The sequence below is a fragment of the Gouania willdenowi genome, chromosome 14 (assembly GCF_900634775.1).
Source record: "Gouania willdenowi chromosome 14, fGouWil2.1, whole genome shotgun sequence".
Lineage (NCBI taxonomy): Eukaryota > Metazoa > Chordata > Actinopteri > Blenniiformes > Gobiesocidae > Gouania > Gouania willdenowi.
Window position 1 is genome coordinate 22,641,810 of NC_041057.1, and position 16,231 is coordinate 22,658,040.

The 16,231-nt window shown below is 40.8% G+C and overlaps 1 pseudogene; it reads right to left on the bottom strand.

The window, feature by feature from the left end:
* Window positions 1–7,040: 7,040 nt before the first annotated feature.
* On the bottom strand, window positions 7,041–16,231 carry LOC114476070 (matrix metalloproteinase-21-like; annotated as a pseudogene).

A 16,231-nucleotide genomic window follows, 5' to 3' on the forward strand; every position in this document is an offset into this window, starting at 1 on the left:
TATTATTATTATTATTATTACCTTATTATTTTACGTTTATTATTGTTTTTATTATTGTATTACAGTTACTGGATTCTCTTTGTTATTTTGTTATTGCTATTAATATTATTATTAATATAATATAATTGTACTATTACTGTATTAATGTTATTGCTTTATTATAATGACCATTATATTTCTAAACTCCTTTTTAATTATTAGAGTTAGGGTTAGTCTTTCTTATATTATTCTATGTGCTAAGAAAGATGCTAGCAGCTACAATGTAAACACACACACACGGCTGATGCACGTTTGTGCACGACACGTGAAAATACTGAACTCACACAGAGCCGTTTAGAGAGTTGCGACTTTGGTGTTGCAAAACGTTTATTTTTCGTGGTACTTCTGTGTCTCTCTTAACAACCTGCAACGGATTATGTGCAAGACGCGCGCGAGAGACAACGCACGGAGGAGATGGATGGAGAGATACACACACACACACACACACACACACACACAGTATTTATAATAAAAAATATACTAAATGAGTAAAATAAAACAAAAAATAAACAATATTTATCCAAAAAATACACCAAACGACTCCAGAATCACACTACTATGGCAACAAATAACAATAATTATACAAAAAATGCAAAAAAGACAACTGAAAGATTAAAAAAAAAAACACAATGATGACATTAAACCAGGAAATCTGCACCCACATTTTGCACCCGCAAATATACCCCTTATGCTCTCACATGAATGCATACTTCCGACGGGCACTGTACAAGTCTAACTAAAAAGCAAGGGACGTCTGTGTGGATGTGTGTGTGTGTGTGGAGCAAATATCTTCCGGACGCGGTGCGAGTTCGACCTGAAACCCCGAGTGTGTGTATCTGTTATTTTGGCGTAATTTGGTCATTTCAAAATGTTCATTTTAATTTTATTTCACTTCTGGATGGCACCGAAATGAAACCTATTCAACTTTTGAATGCAGCTCTGAGAACATTTCCTACATCAACCATCACTGAAACCAATGAGCTGATATACTCCACAGCAGCAGTGATCCTAGAGACGCTTGGCTGTCGTAAGAGCAACCATGAGATAAAATACCCACCATGGAAAAGAAGGCTGGAGGCTAGCATCAAGGCAGCACAGAGAGAAGTGAGTCAATTGACAGAGTCCTTGAAAGGTGCAATGAAAAAGCAAGTACCCAAAAGGTACAGCCAGATGCCCATACCTGAAGCATTGGAAACTGCCAAACAAAGGCTCCAAGCCTTGGCCAGCCGCCTAAAGAGATACACGAGAGACAACGAAGCCAGACGAGTAAATCGTCTGTTCGCAACTCAACCAGCGAAAGTGTATGCTCAGTGGCAGGGTAACAATAACAGAGCAGACCCACCAAGGCTGGAAACTGAACAGTACTGGAAAGGCATATGGGAGAAGGAGGCAGCACACGACAGTGATGCACAGTGGCTGGTGGCTCTGAGAGAGGACCACAGCAACCTCTGCAATTTAATTAAAAATAAATCTTGAATGAAATAACTAAAGGAATAATACAAATGAAGAAGAAGCCTATTTATTTAAATTCTGGTTCTATAGTAAACAATGCAAAACTAAATAATAGTTCCTTTTCTTTTTAAAAGTGCAACTGAAAACGTATTTTGTGCCTTAACAATTGGACTTAAAAAAAAAAAGAAAACAGTCTGCACTGCATTTACGTCAGATATTTGTTTGGGCCAGCAGAGGGCGCTGGTAACCCAGTGGTCGGTTGGCATGCAGATATCCTTGCAGTGAAGAAGAGAAGCTATGCTAGCAGACAGAGCTAATAGAAAAACGTGACTTTTACAGATAGTCACGTAATATTACAGATATTCTTTCGGTGCTAAAGGGGTAAAGAATCATTTATGAACATGTTTAAGAGTAGGTGGCGGCCAGAAAGATAGTAGTAGCAGATTCCGCCCGCCGCCTACACTTTTAGATGGGAAGGATATATAGCGCCCTCTGCTGTTTAAAAACGTACTGCGATTGAATTCTCAGAGCATCGATGTGAATCGTGATACCTATGAATCGATTTTTAACTGCCTTACGATTAATAGTTACATCCCTAATAGATAGACTACAAAAATATAAAATGGCTATACATTAAAAGCAGTCCAGAATAAGTGGGTTTTGAAGTGTTTTCGGAAGGTGAGAAGTACAAGTAAAAAGTATCTCAGTTAAATAGTACTCAAAGTAAAAGTCTTATTTTTGGTAATAAATCTTTCCATGGATCCCTTGCATACAGTAAACATCATAACAACATGTATAAACTTAAAAAAGAAGAAACCAAATCTTGCACAATTGGAACTTAATTAATTTTCCCACAAAGACTTATGTATAAACTTAAAGGTTTGTCAAAATGTACAATTCATTTTTAAATACAATTTTTGTTTTTCAGTTTAAAAATTTTATTTTTTTTTTAAATTTTTATTTATTTAAATAACACCAATAAATTCAATTCAAGATAAATAAAAATGAGCAGGCCCTCAGTATAGCTACATATACAGTATATTATATACTGTATATGTAGCTTCACAACTGCTTAAAACGAGCCTCTAATCTTTAAGTAAATGAAATTCTAAGCAGTGTGGGTGATTAGAGTTCATTACTGTATTTCATTCAGAAATGATCTTGCTTTTGGTTGGTTTTAAAAGTTGTGTTTTAGTATCTCCTTTTTAATTAGCAGCATCATTTTTAGGAAATCATACAATCATACTTTCCATGCACAAACACTGACCAAGTTTTGCACTAAGATCCAGGACCACTGAGCTGTAAAAACAGACCAATCGTCCTAAAGATGGCGCTACAGCAAACCTCTAAATTTAGCCGCAACACAGAAAAGGTTTGTATACTTAAACCTACTGCAAACTGTGAAGTAAATTACTCACTTTTTTTTAATTTTCATTTCTCAAGAACTATAAAAATTATAAAAACTCCATTTTGGCTCATATGACACCAAATTTGTTAAAGCGCATCTTCAGACTCTCCTACACAAACGATCCATGACTGTAAACAATGATGTAAACAAATACCTGCAAATTCTCACTAAGTACAGTTTCAATGTTCCTCAAAAAATCATTGTCATTGTACATGATGTTTGGAAAATATCACAATTTTCTCTCAAAAACATTTTTTTATTTTTTTACTGCATTTTGAATTTCACTCTCATGTGAACAATTGAGTCAATACAAAAACAGCATTTTTAAACATCTTTTCACTCATGGAGCCAATAAAACATTGTTAAATACCAAATGATCAACATCTCCATGCTGTCTGGATACAATATGTGGGTATTCGTTTTTTGATTTTCGTCTGAATGATCTAATTTTGGACAGCAGTTTGAAACCTGCCATTAAACGCTAACAGCTGCTGTCTTGCAAACAGACGATTGGTTTAGTTAATTAGTGATTTTCTTTCTGCTAATTTGCTCAGTTCCATCATGAAATATAATATATTGTAATGATGTGTTTGACTAATTAACTCAGCAACTTAGAGCATTGTTTCCTGTGATATTGTGGGTTTGATTACAAGGTTCTACCTGTCAGTGTTCTTTAAGTTACTCCAAATGATTGATTAGTGCATTACATGATAGCTTTGTCCCATTCATGTGTGATTGAGCTGAAAACACAGATAGCAAGCATACAGTACGTCTCGCTGATGTCGGTCTCAGATCGTTCGTCGGCATTCTACTCCTAATGCATCATTTTGTGTGTTTTTCCCCCCCAAATCAGTGCTACCACTTATAAAATATAAAATGTCACTTTCATGATGATGTTTTCTCGGGCGGGGGGCTCTCTGGGCCCTTCCCTCGGGGGGTTGGGTGCTTGGGTGTGGGTGGGTGGGGGGGGGGTGGACGCTAGCGGGGGTCCTTGGGGTTGGGGGTTGGGGTCGGTGGGGGGATGCGCTGGGTGCTCGGCTGCTTGGGGCTTCCTCGGATGTGTGTGTGGGGGGCGGTGGCTGCCTTTCGGCCTGGGATCTTGGGGGCATCTGGGGGGTTGCTCGGCCGCGGGGGGGTTGCCTGGGGCTCCCTGGCCTCCGCTCTTTCTGCTGGCCTGGCTGCATCTGCGGGCCCAGGGCAGTTTTTTTTTTTTTTTTTGCACACATGCTGATATATGAAGAACAGTCTATTCTTCCCCACCTTTTCTATTTCCTGCCTTAAGTCTCTCCTCCCTGCTCCCTTTCCCCACCTCCACTTAGGTGTAACACTGCTCTCCCTTTTTATATCCTCCCTATAATAAAAGATTTCTTCCTCTTCCTTAGGGAGGGCTGGTGATGGTCACAATTAAGCAATAAAATAAATCAATGTATTTTATTGCAATAACAAAATATGCATTGCTGTCTCATAATGATTGCACTTCCTGTGGTGTTGACCTTTGACAGCATGTGCAGACAAGAAAAAAAAAAAAAAAAATGATGATGTTTTAGTGCTGGGGCTCTTTTGGCTATACTGCTGAATATACATTAATGATCATGAACTGTGTTTCTCTTTATTTTGTCCACACATAAGCTATTTGTTGGTAGTATTGTGACATGCAGGTGTAGGTAGAGACCAAAATGCAGAAACGGAGGCGGAGCTCAGGTGCAAAAAAACAATCTTTATTGTCTTTTGAGGTGTGGTCAGACAAGCAGGTATTCAGCACACAGGTGGTCAGTCCAAGGAGGCAGAGGCAATCCAAAAAACACAAACCAAAGAAGAAAGTCCAAATGCAGGGAAACAAACACTCATTGTCAATCCAGGAATTACTGGCATGAACCCAAGCCCAGATTACAAGTGAAACACGTAGAAAAACCATAGTAAATGTCCCAGCACTGAACTGAAGCAAAGCCTCCCCATTTATACACTGCAGTTAATCAATTACAGGAGAAAGCTGCTGGGAGGCAGGCCAAGAGTGCCCTCCAAAGTAAAAAGTATAAAAAGTATATTGTTTTTTTTTTTTCTTGTGATATTGCCATATTCCTATCATATTTAAGTAAATACTCGACTATGGATATGGAGATATTTATACTAATTGAATGATCTGAGCTAAATAAAGGTTATTATAAGCTGTATAGAGGCCAAGCTGAGCATCTTTAATCCATCATCCAAACGCCGATGTCTCCGCTACGTCTGCCCAATGAGCAAACGCTCTCCATAATACGTCTCGCCGATGCAACTTCATTCATTGTGCCGACGTCGGCGAGATGTATGTGTGCTATCTGGGAATGTAAAGGCACTTACTACTTTGTCTTAGAAGCACTATTCAAACCAATTCCTTTTTTTCATTTACTCCATTTACATCATTTACATATCAAGTATGTTGAACAATAAAAAATTACCTTCAGCTTTGACAGCTTTAACATCTTAGACAGTCAAAACACTTGTATTGGTATTAATTGAGTAAGTATATTAAAATACATAATAAAAGCACCCAGCCCAGCTCATTGTAGTTTTTACCGATAGTTAATAAGCACTGGTTGAAACTGAAGTCACATGTTCAAAACTCTTAACACAGTCTGCATACTGTTCATGTGGACAAAACTGTGACTCACTTTTCAAATTTCATGAGCTCTTTTCTCAGTCACGAATTCACCAACTGCAAAACACTAAATTTTTAACACACACATTTTTCAAATGCTAACACACTTTGTTCAAAAACACAATCAAAACAGAATAATGGTGGGAAAAAATGTCTGCTGCAGCCACATTGAAATTTATTGAAAATTATGTTAAAAAAATATTGACAATAAAGATAAATAAGACAATGATGAAATTACAAACACAGCTTAGAGTAGTTGTCAACTAAAAACCGATTCAGGTGATCTGTGTTTGGCCTCATTAGAAACAAAGGAGTGGCTCTGATTCTTTCTCCTTGGACTGTATAAGGATCAAAGAGTTATAAGAAGGAAAGAGAGGAAGACCAAGAGCTGTGCTCTGATGAAATCAGGGCCACAATGATTCACCATGTGCTAAATCATAGACTCTCTCTTACAGAGGCTGCTTTAAAGCTGCAGCCAAACTTGCAGCGTTCAACAGTTGCATCAATTATGAGAATTTTCCAGCAAAACAATGGGCAAGACATGCATCCCACAATTACTGTATTGAGCCAGATTTTACAAAATAAAGTAATCTATGGCTTTACATCAGCTGGAAGTTTGGAAAATACATTGATTGTGGTTACATAAATGCATCGCCAGAGAAGACATAAGGTGTGACATGGAATGAAATTGTATTCTGCCCCTGGAATTCTGAGATTCAGCATTTTCCTGTTTAGAGTAATGTTTATATTTTTGTAAGGTCCCAAAGTACTAGTAATGTCCTTGCTGTAAATTGTTTTGATCGTCTTGTTGCAATATATCACGGCATATACGTACAATCATTTAAAACCATCGAAGTGCAAAAATCTTGTTTTATAATGAAATACTAATTTGCTTGACAAGAAATATTCACGATTGAAAGATAAGTTGTAAGATAAGTATTTTATGTAATGCTAGTAATACTAGTTAGTATTTTGTAGATCAGTTTGCTCAGATTGACACTGTGTGTTTCTAAAGTGAGTATATTTGCGAGTGTTGTGGTTGATTGAGCTGCTTTTGAGACATGTATGAAGTATTTTAAGTAAGTAAGTGATGTTTATTTTTATAGCACCTTTCACAGACAGAGATCACAAAGTGCTTTACATATTTGCTCATTCAAACTCACATTCACACACCACTGGGACAGAGCTGCCATGCAAGGCGCTAGTCAACCACTGGGAGCAACTTGGGGTTCAGCATCTTGCCCAAGGACACTTCGACACACAGACCGGTATAGACCGGGATCGAAAACCCAGAGGATGACCACTCTACCACCTAAGCCATCCTGTGATGCTTCAAAAGATCTGCCTGCTTTGAGTGCATTATTCCTACATATATTTATCATTCTGATTCTAAAAATGTCAATGCCTCATAAGCCACAAACAATTAATTTTTCTGAAATAATTGCTATTTTTTTTTTTTTTAATTGGTGAATTTACTGAAAAAGACTCGCCATTTTGTAACTGTAAGGTTATAACATTTTATTTCAATTTTTTATCCTTAATCCAGTACAAAATAAAGTTTGCATACAAATATTCACATGCATAGTTCTGTGTGCAACTTCATCAATGGTAAAATATTTCACTATTAAACTTCAATACAGTGTGAAAACATTTTTCAAAAACAGCAACAGAAAAAAAAAATAAAACACATAATGGAGACATAATAATTTAAGTAAACATGAGTTTAAATAACTTAGTTATCTTAACACCTGATTTGTTTTTCAAAGAGTTCACAATCAATAGCTGCTTTAAAGGAGACTTTTAAAACCTCTCTGTAACATTCAAAACGACTCCAATCAAATAATTTAGTGCACATTCGCTGTGGTTTGTGGAGCCTCTGTGTATTAGTCAGCCGGTCTGCTGCTCTAGTAGTTGGTGCAGCGCAAAAAGTAGCTGTTTCTCAGCAACACTCCTCATGCTGTACTCATACATGTAGGGTCCACTGTAGAGGTACGTAAAACCTGCAGGGCAAAGATATAGCATGTTAGCATGTCAACATCTCTATAACAACCATTTAGCCCATTCAGCTGCTTTCAAAAGTTCTCTGGAATTTTACCTCTGTACTGGAAAGCTGCTGTCACTGTGCTGGTCATAGAAGAGAAGGTCTCATCCACATTTTTGGGAAATCCACGGTCCATTGTCTTCTTTGTCTCGTCATAACTGAAAACGGAGATAGAAGTTACCTCCATGAAGGTAAAGCAAAAGGGATTGCAAATCCAGTTCTTCTTTACACAAACCTGTAATATTGGTCGCCTACAAAGAACAGAGTCTTTCTTGAGTGAACATCATAGAGGGCTGCATTCACTTTGGAAACAGTTTTGGGCAGACCGAGGCTAGAAATGGGTTTAGGGTAGCCTCGCACAAGATCGTACCCTCTGAAGGCCCACACTTTGCGACCTGATGGGATTAAAACAAAGACTTTATGTCACGGTCACGTAAAAGCAAATTAACAGGATGTAAACATGAAAAAATCACAGGGAATTTGTACCTTTAAAAAGTAAGACAGTGTCCGATATTTGGCTTTCATACGCAGCATCAATTTTGACAGGAGCTTGGGGCCAGAAGTTGGTGATGAGAGTCTGCTGGGGGGTAACGCTCTGAGGATAGCTTCGCCAGAAGAACCTGAAAGCACAAACACAAATGAAGTCATTTAAATAACAAATAATTTATATATTTTTTAAATAGTCATCTTTAATACCTGTCCTTGAAGAATAGCATCTCTCCACGCAGAGTAGCAACAGCATCCAGGGTCATGGTTGAATCACAGGCATCGGGGGTTGGAGGAGCAGTAGGGCCAGGCTCAACAGTGTCTGGGTTTGGACCTGGAGAACAAAGAGTGTTTTGTAGTGTTTAGTTGTTGTTCTTTAGTCGTGTTAGAAGAAGTGTGGGGTGAGGTTTTCTCTAAATATTGAGCACTTGTGCACTCACCGTAAAGGTGCTGGATGCCGTTCACATCATCTCGGGGCAGAACAAAGGTGTCGGGGTTGCTGTATGAGTACACAGGGTACATGAGAGCACCAGGATCATCAGAGTGAGATAAACCCAGAGAGTGACCAAACTCATGAGCCGCGACCAGAAAGAGAACGTATCCTGAAGTAGGAAACACAGAACGATGAATGAATAATGAATAATGTCAACACTCAAAGACAAAGTAGCGGCAAAGAAAATACCAAGCTCTACACTTTGGAGAAATCTACCTCTGTCTGCGTGGAAGGTGAAAGTCTCATCTTCGTCAAAATGAGCATCGCCTCCGATGCCGGGGGATGGTGGGAAGGCGTGGGCGAGGATGCCATCAGGGCCATCAAATGGGTAGAAATCACCATGTTCTACAATACAAACATATACAGTATGTGGTGACTTTGGTATTAAAAACAACTACTTAATTTTTTAACTGAAAAATATGATTTCATCCGAAGTATAGTATATACACATTGTTGTCAATTGGAAAGCACCTCTTTGAGGTTGTGGTTTAACAAGAGCCTGAACAGGTGTGGTAATTTGCTGCTATCACCATTTAATGATATAGTTGGATACTGTGTGATTATTGTGATGTAAATATGGTGACGGTGTAATTGAAGGTGTTGAACATCCTGTACACACTGACAGTGTTTACCCCACACTTTGTTTGTCCCACACACTAGAAACAAGAACATCCACACAGCTGCTCTCAGCTAATCTATGAAAAAAAACTCTAAAAAATGGCACCAAACTCCATGTTTGACAATGTCTGGCTGTGAACTGTAGAACATCTGATTAGAGCAGATGTTTACTGCTGATGCTCATTTTTTATTTCTACGATAGATTATATTAACCTCATTTACTGCAGGTGTGTTTAGTCTGCAAATAAACTCCTATGAAGCAGTTTAAAGAGTCACTGCATGTGTATAATAAACATCGATGGACGCTCAGAGCAGCTGTGTGAAGATGAAGCAAAACAACCGATTTTATGTGATTGCAGAAAATGGATGGAAAAAAACTGAATTTACATTAGGAAACGTGCTGTTTTGTGTCAATATCACATTTCCACACTATTTTTCACCTGAAAACGGGTGATTGAATTTCTGTGAAATGTCACAAACGGACATAATATGTCACAATCCGCACATAATCCAGTTCCAAATCTATTGCTAGGTGTTACGGTTCGACTAGTGATCATGTTATCCTGTGATCACAGAGCTTCATCTGAAGTGTGCGTTAATGTGTTGGTTCAGATTATTATGACTGCATTGAAATGTAAAAACAAGGCACCGGTACAAATACAGGTTTAACTGATGGTGTTTTAGCTGAACTCGTGATCAGTTTACCTGGTGACAAGTCACAGAAGAAGCATCCACGCTCTACACAACTTCTTCTCGATATTTCGACTTTAATCCCAACATCATATTTCAACTTATTCACATAGACATTTCAACTTCAATCTCAACATTTTAGAGTTTATTCTCGACATTTTCAACTTTATTCTCGACTTTTTGGCTTTATTCCCAACATTATATTTCAACTTTATTCTTGAAATTTCAACATTATTCCAGATAGCGCTGCAACTAACAATTATTTTCATAATTGATTAATCGGTCAATAAATAAATAGATTAATTGATTATCCAGATTTTCATTTAAAAACTGTTTAAGATGATTAAACTGAAATAAAAGTGTCTCTTACGCTCAAACAAACGCACGCGCACTCAAGTCACACACAAACATTCGTGGTGTGTGTATACACAAACAGCGCACACGCGCAAACACTCGTCATGCACACACACACAAACACTCGTGGTGCGCACAAACACTCGTGATGCGCGCAACACAAATATTCTACATACACAAACAAACGCGCGCAAGTCACACAAACCTTTCAACTTTAATTTCGACGTTTTCGATTTTATTCTCAACATTATATTTTATTATTTATTCTCAAAATGTCATCTTGACTTTTCGACTTTTTTTCTCTTTATTTCTCTATCAAAATTGGCCCTAATCCTCTTCTGTAGAAGTATAGCCTATATTATTATGATTATTATTGGTGGTGGTCCAGGTGGTCTCACCTGTCTGGTAAACAGGATGGCCGTGTCCCAGTACTCCGGGTGCTTGTCGCTGTTCTTGTTCATCTTCTTCTGCCAGCTGCAGAAGTTGCGCAGCGTCATCGCCGCGTTTCCGGACACTTTGGGTCCGTTGTCGTCCTCGGTGAGGACCAGGATCTTCACCACGGTGATGCTGATGGAGTTGAGGATGCTGGGGTGCCTGTATAGCCGCGCTGCCACCGCCATCAGGGTCAGCAGGTAGTGCGTCAGTTCGTCTCCGTGGAACTCCATCATGGACGCGTCCGCCACCAGGAGCGTCTCCACGTGCCGGGGCACAAACGCGAACCGCTTGACGCGGCCCCCGAGCCGCTGGTACTTCTCCAGGGACGGTGGGGGCCGGAAGCCGGCATCGCGGCCTCGAGCCGAGGTCCACGCCGGTTCTGCGCCTCAGGACATGCGCGCGCTCCGAGCTGTCGTTCCCGGCCGGGCTGAGGAAGTATTCCCAACCTCGGTACCCAAAGGCTCCCCGTGCGCCCCCTCCTCCACAGAGGCTCAGAGCTGCGTACGACAGACGGTCACCATTCACATAACCGGAGTAGAAACAGTGGCTCAGTGCGCGTGCGTCTGCGTCTCCGTGCGCGTGGTACAGTTTGAGAGGGAGGAGCTCACATTCTTATATAGGGTAGGAGGAGCCAGGATTGTCAGGAGGAGGAGTTTCCCCATTATGACATCATAAGGGCGTTAAAATCCAACTGAACAGAACTTTTTCACATTTGTTCCTCTGAATAAGGCTAAATGAATGTATATCACTGTAGCAAAACCATTAGAAAGGGATTTTTCATAATACTGGACCTTTAAGGAAAAGTGGATAGGAAAGGAGATAGGAGGGAACATTTTTTTTTTTTTTTTTTTTTTTTTCCTTGTCTGCACGTTCTGTTGAAGCTTAACACTACAAGAAGTGCAATCTTTTAACAGCAATGCACATTTTGTTATTGCAATTAAATAAATTTATTTATTTCATTGCATAATTGTGACCATCACCAGCTCTCCCTAGGGAAGGGTAAGAAATACTTTATTGAAGGGAGGATGTAAAAAAAGAGAGGGCAGTGTTACACCAAGGTGAGGGGTTGGAAAGTTAACAGGGAAGAGGGATACAAGATAGGAAATGGAATGGGTGGGGAGTAGTCGATAGGTTTCAAGTGATGCGATGTGAAGTTGTGGTTGTGTATATTGTGCTTATTGTTGAGTTATCAAGCCAGTTTGGTGACCAGTGTGCGGTTTAGGAATAATGGTGGTGGCTGTGAACAGAGGAAGAAGTGAGTGGAAATTCCATAAAACCGGTATTTGGGAACAACGTGTCTATGGTTGAGCCCAGTATGAGTGTTATCCCACAGCCCAAGGCCAGTGCATCCATGACAAATGTTTTTCCAAGAACCGCCACTGCAAAACCCACGAGCCGCCCCCGGGCCCGAAGAAGCAGCCAGGCCAGCAGCAAGAGCGGACAATCTAATCAGAAAGTATCCTCTCTATGGCGCTTTAACACCTCATTACTTAATGACAGTAAATTTGAAAAAATGATAAGAAAAGAATGGGAGGACTTTCTATTGACAAACGACTCCCTGGAAGTATCACCGTCCTTACTCTGGGAAACTGGCAAGGCTGTCATTAGAGGGAAGATTATATCATACTCTTCTTTTAAGAAAAAACAGGAACAGATAGCAGAAAAAACAACTGAAGAAAAGATCAAAAAACTTACGGAAGAATACGCAGCTAACCCATCTGAACTTCTATGGGAAAAACTCCAAAATACAAAACTTAATCTGGATATCATCTTATCTAAAAAAACCGACTTCATTTTGCAACAATTAAGATACAAAAACTTTGACTACAATAATAAATCAGGCAAATATTTAGCAAATCAGCTCAAATACAATAAAGAAAATTCCTTTATAGCAGCAATTTCTGATAATGCAGGTCAAACTTTAACCTTACCTCAGGACATTAATAACATTTTTCATGATTATTATCAAAACTTATACTCATCAAATTTAAACCCTGAAGATATTAAAACCTTTCTCAATAAACTAAACCTACCACAGCTCACCATAGAGCAGAAAACCACCTTAGACTCACCATTAACCTTACAAGAATTACAAAATGCTTTAGACAGCATGTCAACAGGCAAAGCACCAGGTCCAGATGGGTTCCCTGCTGAATTCCTAAAACATTTCTGGTAAATGCTGGCTCCACTATTTTTCAGAGTAGTAACAGAGATCAAAAATAAAGGTCATGTAGGAGGTCACATGAATACAGCGAACATTAAATTGTTACTTAAACCAGACAAAAACCCCATATTACCCTCAAGCTATCGTCCCATCTCACTTATTAACACAGACTTAAAAATTATTTCCAAAGCACTCACATCCAGGTTAGAGAACGTAGTACAGTCAATTATACACCAAGACCAGACAGGATTTATTAAAAATAGACACTCCACAGACAATGTGAGAAGACTGTTTAATGTGATCAACATGGCACAGAACTCTAAAAAGAAAAAAATAATCTTGTCACTCGATGCAGAAAAAGCATTTGATAGAGTAAACTGGTCGTTCCTCCTAGCTGTCCTTGGCAAATTTGGCTTCGGAGAATCATTCATACAATGGATCTCCACCCTGTACAATAAACCTAAGGCCTCAGTAACCACAAACAAAATAACATCCCAAAGCTTCATACTGCAGAGGGGAACCAGACAAGGTTGCCCACTCTCACCTTTGCTTTTTGCAATATTCGTTGAACCTCTCGCAGCAGCTGTACGTCAGAACTCTGTTATTAAAGGAATCCACTCATCCATCTCAGAACACAAAATTAATCTTTACGCGGATGACATCTTACTCTATTTGGAAGAACCACAATCCTCTTTAGAGGAAGTATTTAATCTAATAAACAGCTTCTCTAAATTATCAGACTATTCCATTAACTGGACAAAATCATCAATCCTCCCTTTGACAAAAAATTCATGGAATCCTGCAAACCAAAATCCACAACACCCCTCCACCACAAATACAATTAGATATCTAGGCTTAAATATATCACCAAACTTAAATGAATTAATTAAACTAAATCATGATCCGATGTTGGACAAAGTCACAGAAGATCTGCGAAGATGGAACAATCTCCCCATCTCACTACTTGGCAGGATAGCCTCAGTTAAAATGAAAATCTTACCTAAAATAAACTACCTGTTCTCAATGATACCACTAAAACCACCAAAACAATGGTTTCAAAGATTAGATTCTGCAACTACAAAATTCTATGCTAGAAATAAAAAACCTAAAATAAGCCTTTCAACCCTTCAAAAAAACAAAGACGAGGGTGGTTTAGAAGCCCCTAATTTCATGCATTATTACTTAGCAAACCAAATATTATATTTAACAGAATGGCTAAAACCAAAAGAATACTACAACACCTGGCTAGAAATAGAACAGTTAGACTGCAAACACATTAAACTCTCTGATCTCCCTTTTATCACTGCGACCCTCAAACATCACAACTGCTTTAAAAACCCACTAATTGCCTCCACACTGACTGCATGGTGGAAAGACCTGGACATCACAAATGTTCAATTAAAAACTAGTATACTGTCTCCAATCTGGCACAACCCCGACTTTAAAAATAAAAAAACACCCCTTTATCTGAAGACATGGGAAGAGAGTGGAATCACTCATCTCCAAGACCTCTTTGAAAATGACAAGCTTAGGACATATAATAATCTAACCCAAGCATTCGGTATAAATAAATGTAACTTTCTACAGTACTTACAAGTAACAGAGACAATAAAGAAAACTACTCCACTAGACTTAACTACTTTACAACCTCCAGAACTGGCTATATATATGAAAAAATCTCAACAAAATCAAAAAAACTCTCAAAAATATACAGAGCTCTCTCGATCACCAACTGTAATTACTTACCAATCGCTAAGTGGGAGGCCGAACTCTCAATCACCCCGAGCATTGATTTCTGGACAGAAATTTGTCGTAATACTTTTAAGATGACGAAAAACACAAACCTTCAGCTCATTCAATACAAGGTCCTCCACAGATCCCACATTACCCAACAGAAAATGCATAAAATGGGCTTCTCCTCAACAGACATCTGCTCTCAGTGCACCCAGAATACAGCGGATTCCTATTTACATGCCTTATGGCTTTGCTCCCCAGTGCAACACTTTTGGATTCTAATTACTGAAAAACTGTCCTCCATTTTGGACTGCAGAATTCCTTTATCTCCAAATCTTTGTCTGATAGGAGACCTGACAATGCTTCAACTTCCAGCAAACCGATCACAATCAATCCTTGCGGCACTAGCTATAGCAAAAAAAAACAATATTACTAAATTGGAAAGACAAAAAATCCTTAAACATAAACCAATGGCAAAATCTCCTCACAGAATTTATCTCCATGGAAAAGATGTCTGCTCTCAGAAAACAAAAAAAAAATAATGTGCTTTGAGGAGCGTTGGACTCCTTTTTTAATTGCATTAAATCTAAATTTTTAAAGCCTGATGATCTAGCCTGCAAGCGACTGCCAGCACCACTTTTTACTAACGCACTAGTCCAACTGTAGGCCTGGGCCGCCTTGGGCCTCTGGGGTAGTCTTGGCCAGGTTGGCTGGGGAGGGTTGCCGGGGTGCCTGGCTGCCTCGGCGCGGGTGTGCATTCCTTCTGGGTGTTCACAGGGTCCCAGGGCTGTTCGATTTGGCGCTGTTGCCCCTTGCATGTGCATCTGGTTGGCCTCTGGGGCTGGGGCCCTGTGTGCTCCTCTGCTGCTCCTTCCCCTTGTGTCCTGTCCCCCTGTCTCATCCTCCCCCCCCTCCTCCTTTGCTCTTGCGCCCGCCATCCTGTTGGGTTGGGTTTGGGGGGCTCCCATTTGCCTGGGGGCTGGTGGGGGGGCTGTTGCTCCCGCCTGGGGGGCGGGTGGTGCCGTGCCGGATGGGTTGGCTGGGGGGTGGTCTCGTTGGGGGGCCTGGGGTGGTGGGGTCCGTGGCTCCGGTACGGGGGGATCCGGGGTGGGGGTGGCTGCTGCCCGGGGTCGGCGATTGCCTCCTGGGTCGCTGGGTGGCGGGGTGTGGCTGTGGGTTGCTCCGTCGGCCCTTGCGGGTCCTCGGCTTGGCTCCCTGGGGCGCACCTTCGCCAGGGATGTCGCTTGCGTGACGGGCCGGGCGGGGCCCCCCTCCGGTGTGACCAGTACGGCTAGGGGTGTGGGGTGGGGGGCGCTATTGGGCCTCCCCGGGGGTCGTGCTGGGTGGGTGTGCGGGGGCGCGGCGCGTGGCTCTTGGCCTGGTGGATCCGCGTCGGGATTGGCTGGTCTGCTGGCTGGGCGCACCGGGCGCCATTCCGGCAACGCGTGCTGTAAGGGACGGCCGCCGTGCTTCTGAACGTCTTGTTCCATGTGGCTTGCACTTCCCTTTTCTCCACTGGCTGCCGTCTCCACGTAAACGCGTCGGTGCTGCGGCATGCGCTGACTCACCACAGGGTGGCCACGTGCCGGCTGTTGGCTTACGTGAACCCACTGACCTCCCTCCCATCCCACCTGCCCCTCAACGACGTTTTCAATGACTTGATCAACTGCCTGCAACAT